This window comes from Triturus cristatus, chromosome 9 (assembly GCF_964204655.1).
Source record: "Triturus cristatus chromosome 9, aTriCri1.1, whole genome shotgun sequence".
Classification (NCBI taxonomy): domain Eukaryota; kingdom Metazoa; phylum Chordata; class Amphibia; order Caudata; family Salamandridae; genus Triturus; species Triturus cristatus.
Window position 1 is genome coordinate 956,065,849 of NC_140592.1, and position 12,296 is coordinate 956,078,144.

The following is a 12,296-nucleotide window of genomic DNA, read 5'->3' on the forward strand; positions in this document are numbered from 1 at the left end:
CTGTCACGCACAAAACACAGGAGTGATAGGAATGTCCAGGTCTGGTCCAGCCACCCAGATGTTGTCTCTCATGGATGGAATAGGGTTCACAGCGACTAGATACAATGCCCACAATTGTGAGTCAGGTGCCCAAATACCCTGCATTACATGTGCCATTTGTGTGTTAGGCCGTTTACACACTTGCATAGTGCTGAAAAGGGGCAATTGGTCCCTGATGCCATTCCTACATGCCCAAAACACAAGTACAGTGACTGGCAAGGATGGCACAGACGATTCAGCAGGAGACATCGGTGAGCATGCATGACCATTGTTGAAGGGATCCGTCACCAACAAAGGATATGTTGACACAGGTCAGGACAACAATTGTGCTACTGTTTGCAGGGAACATGTCAGGTGCCACAGAGGAATGAACACTCCTTGGGACAATGTCTCCCAATCAAAATGAACACACGCTACCAATTAATATTTGCACAGACATTGTGATGGCACACAGATACCATGGTCCACCTCATGACCATCATACTAAAACATTTCTCAGAGCCCTAAAACATTACCAGAACACCAACTTCATGAGCCTCATCACCAACATCAAGTACCTGAAATGCAATAGTGTAGAAACTAAATGAAAAGGCTTTATTCAGAACACAAATAAATAAATTTAAGAAGACACTATTCACAAAAGCCAATGGCCAGTCCATAGTTCGAGTACAAGGGTGGACGTAGCCGACTGTGTCCACCCCTACCTTGCCTGCACAAAGTCACCTCAAGGTTTGTCGACCGGGGGGGGGCATCATCAGTGGGAGTACCAGGCACCGCAGGGACAGGAGTGGGTTGGGTAGGTGTGGTGGGTGCAGGGCTGGACGTCTCCACCACAGGGGGTGGGGCAGCGCCAAAGGTGGATGTGAGCACCTCGCTGCACACTACTGCCAGGGCGTCCAGAGTAACCCCTGCACCGGAAGAAACCCCAGGGCCAACGAAGGGGGGGGTGTCCGAGGGATGGGGTGCAGCACTCTTGGGGGAGGTGGTGGACATGGGGGGGACTCAACTCCCCTGGCCGGAGACTTCCTCAACCGCTTGCGGGGTGGTGTCACAGTGGGGCTGAGGGACAGACTAGCCATGTAGGTCTCTTTGGGTGACAGTTTGGCAGGGGAGTTAGGGGGAGTGGTTTTGGAGGAAGTGGGTTGTGAGGAATGCGGACTCTGACTGTGGCTGCGTGTCTGCCGTTTGCCCCCAGACCCTATGTGTGTGAATACATCCCCCTGAGTGTGCGTGCCAGGAGGTGTGCGCTGTGCCTTACTTGGGGGTGTGCTGGATGCTTCTGTTTGGGTGTGTGCCTGTGACTGTCTGTATGTGCTTTGGTTCGGCATGGGAGAGGGCAGTGTGGATGGGTCCGGGGTAGGGGGGACGGAGCGCCGCAGGAGAGACACTGCTTCCGTCAATGAAGAGCCCATGGACCGCAGAAACCTGCGTTGATCAGTCATCGTTGATGACATGCCCTCCACGAACGACACCAACTGTGTGAGCAGTCTAGTGTGTTCATGGAGGACATGCAGCATCGATGCCTGACCAACCTGCAACTGCCGCAGTGTGTCCACAGACTCTTCACTGAGGGCAGCAGGGGTGACAGGGGCAGGGGCTGCGGTGCCTCGTCCGAAGGAGACACGGTGGGACCCTGCACGGTCAGAAGGGACGGGAGCAACTGGGAGGGCGGAGATGGCAATGGAGGAGGCGGGTACAGATGGTGGGATGCTGCCAGATGTTGTTGCATCCTCCGCCTCCTCAAGGATGTCAGCCTGGGACCCGTCGGCGTCGTACATGCTCTCGCCTCCAGACAGGTCCTCCGACTGACTCCCCTCGCCCTCCGTGCCACTGGCTCCTGCTGACTCCACAGCACTGGTGACACTGTCGCTGGGTCCCTCCTCAAGGTCCATGCTGGTGTCTCCCTCGCTTGTGGATGATGATGCTGTGGGCAAGGAGAAGAAACAAAAAAACATCAGTCACCTGTATAAATCTGACACATGAGCACAAGAACAATTGGTCACAGTGCATATCAGGTAATGCATCATGAGTAACAGCTAGATTACTCCGCACATATGTAAGCCCTGTCCTGCCCAGTTGGTAGACCCACCATGCCACTTTGCCACCAGGAAACTAAATACACAAAGGCCACAACTTGAATGAGAAATACACTGAGAAGCTAGTGTCTGTGAACCGGTGAGCACAGCAATACAATGAAGTCATGACACCTCTTGTTTACCCTGAAAGAAACGTAGTGGTGCACTCAAGGTAAACTAACACACCTCAATACTCAAGGTGTCACCACACTCAGAGACCTGTAAGTCCTTTGGAACACAAAACAAACAAATGTTGGTACCTTGGGACTCACAATACTTTACCCAATCTACATGTTTTGAATGTGCCAATTGGCCATTTTGTGAAAAGAACACTCATGTGCCTGCATGCAATATGTTGCACAAGGCAGTGCATACAAAAGTACATTGACACTGTCATTGAAGAAGCTGGCCCCTTTTCTGAGGAGCCACTGTTAGAAATAGATGGTGTTGCAGAAAGTACATATACATGGGCCCACGGAGGTCTTGATGTCTTGACACTCGTTAGTTTGTATCACCGACAACTAATGAGTCTCACAAAATCAAGACCACCGTGGAACATGTATATGGAGAATCTGCAACACCATTTATTTATAACATTGGTTTCTTTGAAAAGGTGCCAGCTTATTCAATGACAGTGTCAATGTACTTTTGTGTGCGCTGCCTTGTGCGACATATTGCATGCAGGCACATCAGTGTTCTTAGAGTGGCACACATGTCCACACCCAGGACAATGCATAAGCTAATGGGCCTGCAATTGGGTGGTAAAAAAGACCAGCTGTACTGTGGGGACACCCTCATGGCAAGCCAGAATGTACACACAGATGTCAGCACACAAAGTCCAAACTGCATTGCATCAGAACCACACACAGGTGCCAAAAATGTATGAGCAGGATTCTTGTTGGTAAAAAAATGACACAGGCTGCAAAGCACGTACATTAAGCACTGGACAGCATCACAGGGGCACTGCACAGTGTATGTTAGTCCAGGCAATTCTCACACACAAGTCAGACCTGGCAATGAAAAATCAGGGTTGCACATATATGCCTCTCCCGCACCCCCCCAATACCTGAGTCAATGTGATTGATACAGATCAAGAAGTGACACCTCTTATTCAGGGTTACAACAACTGTGCACGAAAAATTGCTTCATTTACACCACATCACCTTGTGGGGCTGGCAACACATCTTTGTGACAAACAACCATCAACAGATTGTTGTGAATAGCCACACAGGCACTGCCCAGTGTGAGTATGCACAATCAAAAGGGTGTATCCCTGTCCAGTGGACACATGTAGCACACATTAGCAAAATACAAACTAGGCCACAGAACAATACCACAGAGGCAGACCTCTGCAGAACACACAGAGAATGTACACAGTGTTGGATGACACACATGATTAGGAGGCCAGGGTGTCTCAGGGGACTGTAGTGGGCACACTGCTCCGTGGTCCTGGAATGAGCTGACTGTACCATGTTCAACCGTCATGGCACTATGCATATCTCACACTCATGCACATCATGTCTGAGGCCACAACATTGGTCATGCATGCTGCAAGGGGGTCCAGTTGAAAGCTCACACTCCTATGTTGAGAATCAGCATCAGTGACAACTATGGACCTCCAACATAGTGAAACGGTCATGGCACAGGCAAGGTACCAACACAAGTCACAGACCACCCTCCCACATGATGCAGAAAGCAATGTGCACTTAGATGTACTGACACCCTAGATACCCATGTGCAAATGTGATTACACACACACCAGGGGACACATGTCAAGGAGAGGAAGGGATGAAAAAGAGCCCCAGGTGACATTTGGGAACAGAAAATGCACTGCCCATATGAACTCTGGGAGTGTATTCATGCAAAATAGCACTTCCTAAAGCTGGCGACAGATAACACGACAAAAAGCCATGTACCTACCCCCTCCTTGCTGCAGTCTCTCCTGTAACAGCCTATCGAGGTCAGGGAAGACCACCGCCAGGACACGTTTCATGTGGGTGGTGAGGCAGTTACCTGTCAGGATGACAAAGTGACACAACATCAATACACCTGCTCCATGTCCCAGAGCCACACATGAGAACATCTTTGAAATGTTGAACAGGGCATAGGATGCCGACATGAATAGCCTCATTCACAACATGAATTGGCCTGTGTGAAAGCGCCAATGCAGTACATGGCATTGAAAGTGTACAGGTGGTATGAGGGGTGCAACACACTCAATGAACATGCCACACACTGTGCAGCACATGCAACAGCAGGCTGATGGCCAGCACGTGCCATGCAGTCACATGTCCCACTCCACTGACGCACCCTCAGCAGACTAGACAGACACACCCAGCCACAGATCACTGGCCTGTTATTGACAACAGCAGATACAACCCTTACTCTGCACATGTGCCTTTTGCCAGTGGGGAGTCACAGGTGTCGTGCTAGCTCTGCAAGTCAGGCACACAGCACGGCTCACTTGTCACATCAGATGGGTAGATCTGTAGCCTCCACCATGCAGCTGTGGTGCAACACTTCACATAGACACTCACCCACATGACAAGGAACATTCACACACATCAATGTCCATGAGGTCGTACACATCATTTGGACACTCTCACCACAGGTCCACTCAACTCATACACATCTGTGGGTACAGTCACCTGTCACACCAGGGGGACCACTGACACACCTCAGGACAACAGGAAAAAAAGCCACCAAGGATTTGCAGACTGAATGTGTCATGCACTATGCAGTGAAAGTCACTGTAAGCACTATGCAAGTGAGGAGTGCACACAGGAACTACATGATGCTCTGCATGAGAGCCAAAGGCATGACCCCCCCCCCCCTGGGACGCACTCTAAACAACATTGCATGTCAGTCCCACCTGGACACAATATTGAGAGTCACACAACAGGTGCATAGGCAGAGGTAGTGGACTCAGCACTCACCTGCTCCCCTGGTCTCCCATACAGGCTGGTGTACTGTGGGAGGAGGGCATCCAGCAAGGCCTCATTCTCCTCCTGGGTGAATGGCTGGGCCCTCTCCACAGCACGAGACATGGTCCAGGGAAGCAGAGACAGCAGCAATGTTGTTGACAGGAAAGTTGTGCAGGCAAGTGCCCTCTCATGGGTTCTGGCTGCCTTATATCTGTCTTGCTGAGGGGCATTCATTTTGAGGAGTACATAGTGATTGGTCAGAATCATTCGCATCCTCAGTTTACTCCAATCCCCAGTGACAGCATTTGCATCGTTCAAATTGTGAGCATCATGTCAAGTCAACAACCACTTTGCAACATTGTATTTTGTGGCCAACTGACTTTTCCAGGACACCTGATGGAAAAATTTGAACTGAAAACTCGGTATCCATGACAACCAGCATGCATTTAGGGTCTAATACTTGTCCCTTATGTGTCCCCTATGTAATTTTGAAATCCACACACAGGTACGGTGCGTTTCACAAGTACCTCTACGGCACCAGTTGCACAGTGTGTTTGACACATACGTGTAGGCACTGGTCGTACACGTACGGGTATGTGTACTACTAGTGCGATCCCCTTATGGGTACGCACTAGTTGTACACGTATGTGTACTACCAGTGCCTACACGTATGTGTACTACCAGTGCCTACACGTACTAAGGTAGTACACATACGTGTAGGCACTGGTAGTACACGTACGTGTACTACTAGTGCCTACACATACGTGTACTACCTTAGTACACGTACATGTACAACTAGTGCGTACCCGTAAGGGGATCGCACTAGTAATACACGTACCCATACGTGTACAACTGGTGCGTACACATACGTGTACTAAGGTAGTACACATACGTGTATGCACTGGTAGTACATGTACATGTACTACCAGTGCCTACACGTACATGTACGCACTGGTAGTACACGTACGTGTACAACTAGTGCATACACGTATGTGTTGGCTCTGCTAGTACACGTATGGGTACGTGTACTACTAGTGCGATCCCCTTACGGGTACGCACTAGTTGTACACGTACGTGTACTACCAGTGCCTACACATATGTGTACAACTAGTGCCTACATGTACGTGTACTACCTTAGTACACGTACACGTACGTGTACGCACCAGTTGTACATGTACGTGTCCTACCTTAGCACACGTATGTGTACTACTAGTGCCTACACGTACGTGTACTACCAGTGCGATCCCTTTACGGGTACGCACTAGTTGTACACCTACGTGTACGCACCAGTTGTACACGTACGTGTACCCACCAGTTGTACACGTACATGTACTACCTTAGTACACGTACGTGTACTAAGGTAGTACACGTACGTGTAGGCACTGGTAGTACACGTACCCGTACGTGTACTACTAGTGCCTACACGTACATGTAGGCACTAGTAGTACACGTACCCGTACGTGTACTACTAGTGCGTACACGTACGGGTGCGCATTTCACACGCTTACAATGGTAATACAGGCGTACACATGCCAGGAATGGAGGGATACGAGTCGCACACGGATGTCCATCATGTACTTGTCATTGCATATTGTCATGTGCAGGCCCTAGGTGTGTTAGCCAGTGATATTGCACAGGTCATCTCATCTAGTTGCACAATTGATGTGTGATGACCTGTGGACACATGTCATGTGTGATGGTGCAATATGTGGCACACATCACCTTGACATTTGCCATGTGTCTGTAGTCCAACTGTGTCATGCACAGCAGCAGTGGGATGGCACAGTCATCAACACCCGCACCTGTCTCCTGATGGCAGGGACAGGGACACTCTATCAACTGACATGTCACGATCAGCATGCCCCTTCGTGACTATGTCCAGTGTGTGTCATGTGTTCACATGACCTTGGTGTCAGTGTTCCGTCAACTGCATCTGCTGTTGGTGCATCCAACATTGGTCTGTGTGAATATGGGCATGGAACACATCTACTCACACCATGCCCCATGTGGATTCCCACGGCTGTAGTGTCAGTGTGCATCAGACATCGTGTTTCCCAGGCATACATGTCTTCGGTGTCTCAATTGCTGTGTGTTTGTGTTGTCACGTGTTCCCCTTCATCGCAATGTGTTTGATATGTACATTTGACATTCCATGTGACCTGTTCGTGTGCCTTGCAATCAGCTGTCTGGATGAGATGACATCCTTCCAAAACAGCTATGTGGTTGTGTGTCACTCAGGTGATAACTGTGGCTTTTCACTCAGACTGGGCCCCAGTTCATTTCAAGGCATGTCATGTAGACTTGACAATCAACAGGTGTATCTTGGTTTTTGTAGGAGTGACAGCAAGCTGGCATATGTGTCCTGTACGTATTGCACCCACCCGACTCCATAGTTACCTGATGTGTATTAGCAGTGTAGCATGTGCTATGTTCATTGACATTGATGTTTCCCCACTCTCAATCTTCCTTCTTCTAAACAATGTTTTGCAGGGCACCACCTTTCCCAAGACAAATGCCAGACTTGGGTACCATGAGGGAACGTGCCTGCATCCGCCGGTACCGATTCACTCAGCAGTTGATTGAGGACTTGACAGACAGGCTGGCACCAGACCTCCAACCGCGACACAGGTATCCTACTGCTCTGACCCCCAAGGTGAAGGTGATGGCAGCCTTACATTTTTTTGCCACAGGTACATTTCAATTGACCATAGGTGATGTGGGTGGGATGTCACAGACCATGTTCAGCCGTGTCTTGCGTGATGTTTTAGCAGCCATGTTGGGACACCTTGATGAATTCATCAAATTTCCCACTCCAGAGGAGTTGAGAGATGTCAAGGGTGATTTATATGCCCTGGGAGGGATGCCCCATGTAATTGGGTCCATTGATGGTACACATGTGGCTTTGGCACCACCACAGGCACAGGAGCAAGACTATCGCAACCGCAAACATTACCACTCGAAAAAATGCCCTTGTGGTGTGTCATGCTAACATGCTGATTTCCCATGTCTGTGCACGTTTTCCAGGATCAGCACACGATGCCTACATCATTAGGCGTAGCAGGGTGCCACAAATGATGCTGCGGCTGCACAGCGAACGAGCATGTCTTGTTGGTGGGTATAGTCTTTTTGTCCTGTGTGTTGCGGTATCTTTGTCTCTTACGGCATCTCCTGACCCACTTCTTTACATGATGTTTCCATGTAGGAGACTCTGGCTATCCCAACATGCCATGGCTGATGACACCTCTCCGCAACCCAAGAACAGCTGCAGATCACCGATACAACAATGCACACGGGCAGACCAAGCGCGTGATTGAGAGGACGTTTGGACTCCTGAAGAGCAGATTCCGGTGCCTGGACAAGACAGGCGGGTGACTCCCTTATGCCCCGGAGAAGGTCTGCAAAATATTCCTTGTGTGCTGCATGCTGCACAACATGGCAGTTGACAAGGCAGTGCCACTCATCCTCGATCCATATGAGCAGGAACATCCACCCATGGAGGATGATGGGCTTGGTCACGAGGCTAGTGATGAGGAGGAGGAGGATGATATCTGGAGTCAGCTCATACGCAACTTCTTCTCATGATGGTGAGTGACTGGGTATGGGTGTGGAAGCTTGTAGCATTGAGTGGCATGTGTTGCAATGTGTGTGTCCAACTGAATGAATGAAAATTGACTTTGATGTGTGTTCTGATGTGTCACTCGAGTGATGATGTCATGCCACACAGTTTGGCGGAGAGACTGTCTTTCAACTTTACATGTGTCCAACATTGTTCATGTTTTGCAAATGTTCATGTGTGCGGTGAGTATTGTTTTAGGTGACGTCTTGTGTGTCTGTCATTCACAGGGTTTAGCGCCTGTTGTCTGCTCGTGTCGTCGTTGTCCTCCTGCTATTTCTCATGAGTATTTCAACGTGTGCTGAATCAGCGTTCCATGCACGGACATGTGGAAATGTCAGTTTGGGTAAGGATTGCAGCATTTGTTGGTGGTACGGGTTGGTAATGTGTGGGCCTGCTCCTGTGCATGTTGTGGTACCATGCATACATGTATTCTCACCATGGACCAAATCACATGTAGCATCACTCCCATGACATGATAGTCACCCTTCTTGACAGTCATCCGTAGTGGAGTGTGGTGTCTGATGAAGGCATCAATGTGTGTAAACCTTGCCTCTGAAACATTGCGGATGCTACGGGTGGACATAGTGTGGGACCTCACAACAACTGGCTCTATGGGGAATTGCATCCTCTCCGTGTGCAGCAGGATATGTTTGGGTCATCCCCATAACTTGTGTGCCAGTTCATTGGGATTTACATCATCCGTGTTGTGAAGGTGGTGTCCAGCGTATGTCCCACATGTTCTGTCAACTGACCTGTGAGTCTGTTCATATGGATGCATATCCCTTTGTGTGTGTATGTGGAATAAAAGTGTTCTGCACAATCCAAAGTGCCTCATCTCTGTCACTGCAGCTGTCTTGCCTGTTTGCATGCGTCATCTATGGCATAATTGTCAAAGATTGAGCATCTGTGTGTATGTGTCCTTCGGCAACATGCATGCAGTGCTTCATGGCTAATGATCTCTATTGTGCATGTAGTACCTGGTTGTGTATGTATTTCTGCAGGTTGCTCCCCACAACGGGACGTGAACGCCTGATGATGGTGTGTCTCCTGTGCGCAGCTCCGCATTCTGTTGCCTGATCCTGTGGCCTGAATTTTTGGTGATTGTTCATACATTTTCTCGTAGTGACCCATGAGTAACCTGACACTCCTTCCTTTACATACACCTGTTGTTCTGTGCCTTTCTGACCTCCTTGTCTGTGTGTGCTACTTTTTGCGTAATTTCTCACCCCTTCCACCTGCTGCTGCCTCACCTGCGGCACCGTCCCACCTCGCCAAACAGACCTGGGACTCCCTCCCCGGGCATCTCAACATGACCCATGACCTCTAAACCTTCATGATACTCTTCCAAATTGTCTGTCTGAGCAGTATTGCAAGCCCCCCATCAGCAGCTTGAGGCCATCACGGGTGAGTATTGTGCTCCATGTCTGTATTTGGTGTTACATTGTGAACCATGTGTGTCCTCGACCAGACTCAGATCCCAGTGTATGGATGGCTGGAGTTAGTTCCGCACTGAGGCATACTTTGACATATCCACACACTTATGTTGTGGACTCACGCTAAAAGACGGAATCATAAAATTTAAAAAGAAGAAATTTTATTTTTGGCTCTGGGGCGTGATTTATGCATCGAAAAAGGTGCTATACAGGGACCATAGATTCCAAAGTTCACAGGGGGAGATGGGATCCTTGGCAATTGAAGTCATCGGAGTCCAAGCCACAGTGTTTGGCATCATTGTTCAGACTGTGACCAGCAAGTCCATGTGGCAGATGATGTCAGTCAATGAGATGATGCTGTCGCACATGAAGGCCAGGTGCCAGGCCAGGTGACCTGGGAGATGTGGATGGGCGGCTGCCTCTCATGGTCTTTTCCGTGGACTACCCACCTTCCTCGCGGGACCCTCATATGCAGGCCTTGACGATGCATGGGATGCTCCGTCGGACGAATCCTCCTCCTCCTCCCTCCCTGTGGCTGGTGCTGGTCTTCGCCTGGTGGCACAGGGAGGGTTGCCAATGTTGTCGGCGATCTGACGGAGTGAATGGCTCAGTCAGTCTTGCCTCCATCCGTCCTTGGTGTTGTTGTTGACTGGCGTGTTGCTCTGCCTGCTGGTTTTTGATGTCTGTGAGGGTCACCACTACCTGGCTGAACTCCCTGGTGTCCCGCCGGTATACGTCCATGATGTCCTGTATGTGTGACATACTGGTCCCTTCAGCTGGCTGGTCAGGTTCTCGCCTCCGCCGTCCTCCACTCCCACCACCCCTGCCCACACGAGCCTGGGCTGCCGTTGAGGGCACAGTGGGTCTACGGGACCCCTGAGGGATGGCAGTGGCGGTGTTGTCTGCCTCCTCCTGGGTGCCCGTTGCACCTTGTCCCTCCTGGTCAGACAGGCTCAGTTGTTCAGTGTGGGCAGGGCTCCTGGGGGTCTTCTGGGATGTGGCAGTCATGGGGGTGGTGGTTGGCACAGATGTCCCTGAACCAGATGCTGCAGGGGCTTGGACACCAGGGGGTCCAGGTCGGTCATGGAGTGTTGAGAGGCGTCGCTGCCGGTGGGGTCAGGTTCCTCCCGAGCCTGTGACTGTGATTCATCACGTTGCCCTGTGTGTGACAGACAGACAATGTTAATGCTATTTCATGCAAAAGGCATGTTTCATACACATTCAAGTTGGCACTGTTCCTCCAGGTAGTTGTATGTGCCTAGCATTCTCCTCAATGTTCACTTGTGGATGGGTATGTTGCGGGGGACAGATTGATATGTTCTCCTGAGTCTTTGACATGTCGAATTGCGGCTTGGGTGCTTCTTCGGCTATGTATTGGTCTTGTTGTGTTGCATGTCCATTGTGACAGTGGGTGAATCCATTGCCTGTCCTGATGGTGTTTGCTTGTGTAAGGGGTGTGTGTGACAGGGCCTGCTGGTGGGTGTAGTGTGATTTGGCACTGGGGCTCCCAGGTGATGTAGCTGTCTCCCCATGGAGCATGCTGCCATGACAGTGAGTGTGAGTTCCTGTCCTAGCTATCTGACCTTGTTGTCTTGGTGTTTGTGTTTGTACTGGTCACAGGAGGGCCTTGTGCTGCCTACACCAGGGCCGAGTGTGCGCTATCTTGTCAGTACTTTCCCAATCCCTGTGCATTGCGCATGGTGCATGGTTATGTAGCTGGGACATATGGGATGAGGGCAATTTGGTCTGATTTGGAATTCAAAAAAGCGTTTTGTGCCACTCACCCTCCCTGCATACCGGACATCCATTCTTGGGTTGGTGATTCGTGTAGCATGGGACATATCATGGCCTTGCTTTCTCAATGGGGCATACACATGTTATTGGCATTAGCGTTGTTTTTGACAGTGGTTGTGACCGGTGATGTCTTGGGGGTAGTTGCGTGCATTTGGTGTAGTTGGGGTGTGGTTGCCATTACCCCCCTGTTACGTAAGTTGTTTGTGTACTCACCAGGCTCTGGAAGTCCTTGGAGTCCATGTACTCCCACCGGCGGAAGAATGCCCATCACCTTCTCCTCCCAGGGATGGTAATGTACTGGTCTGCGGGGCGCCCCACCTCCAGTGATGTTGCTCTGGGTGTAGTCCTCAGTCATTTTTCTCTTGACAGCCCTCCGCAGATCGTACCACCTGGTTTGGCAATCGTTCCTGGTCCT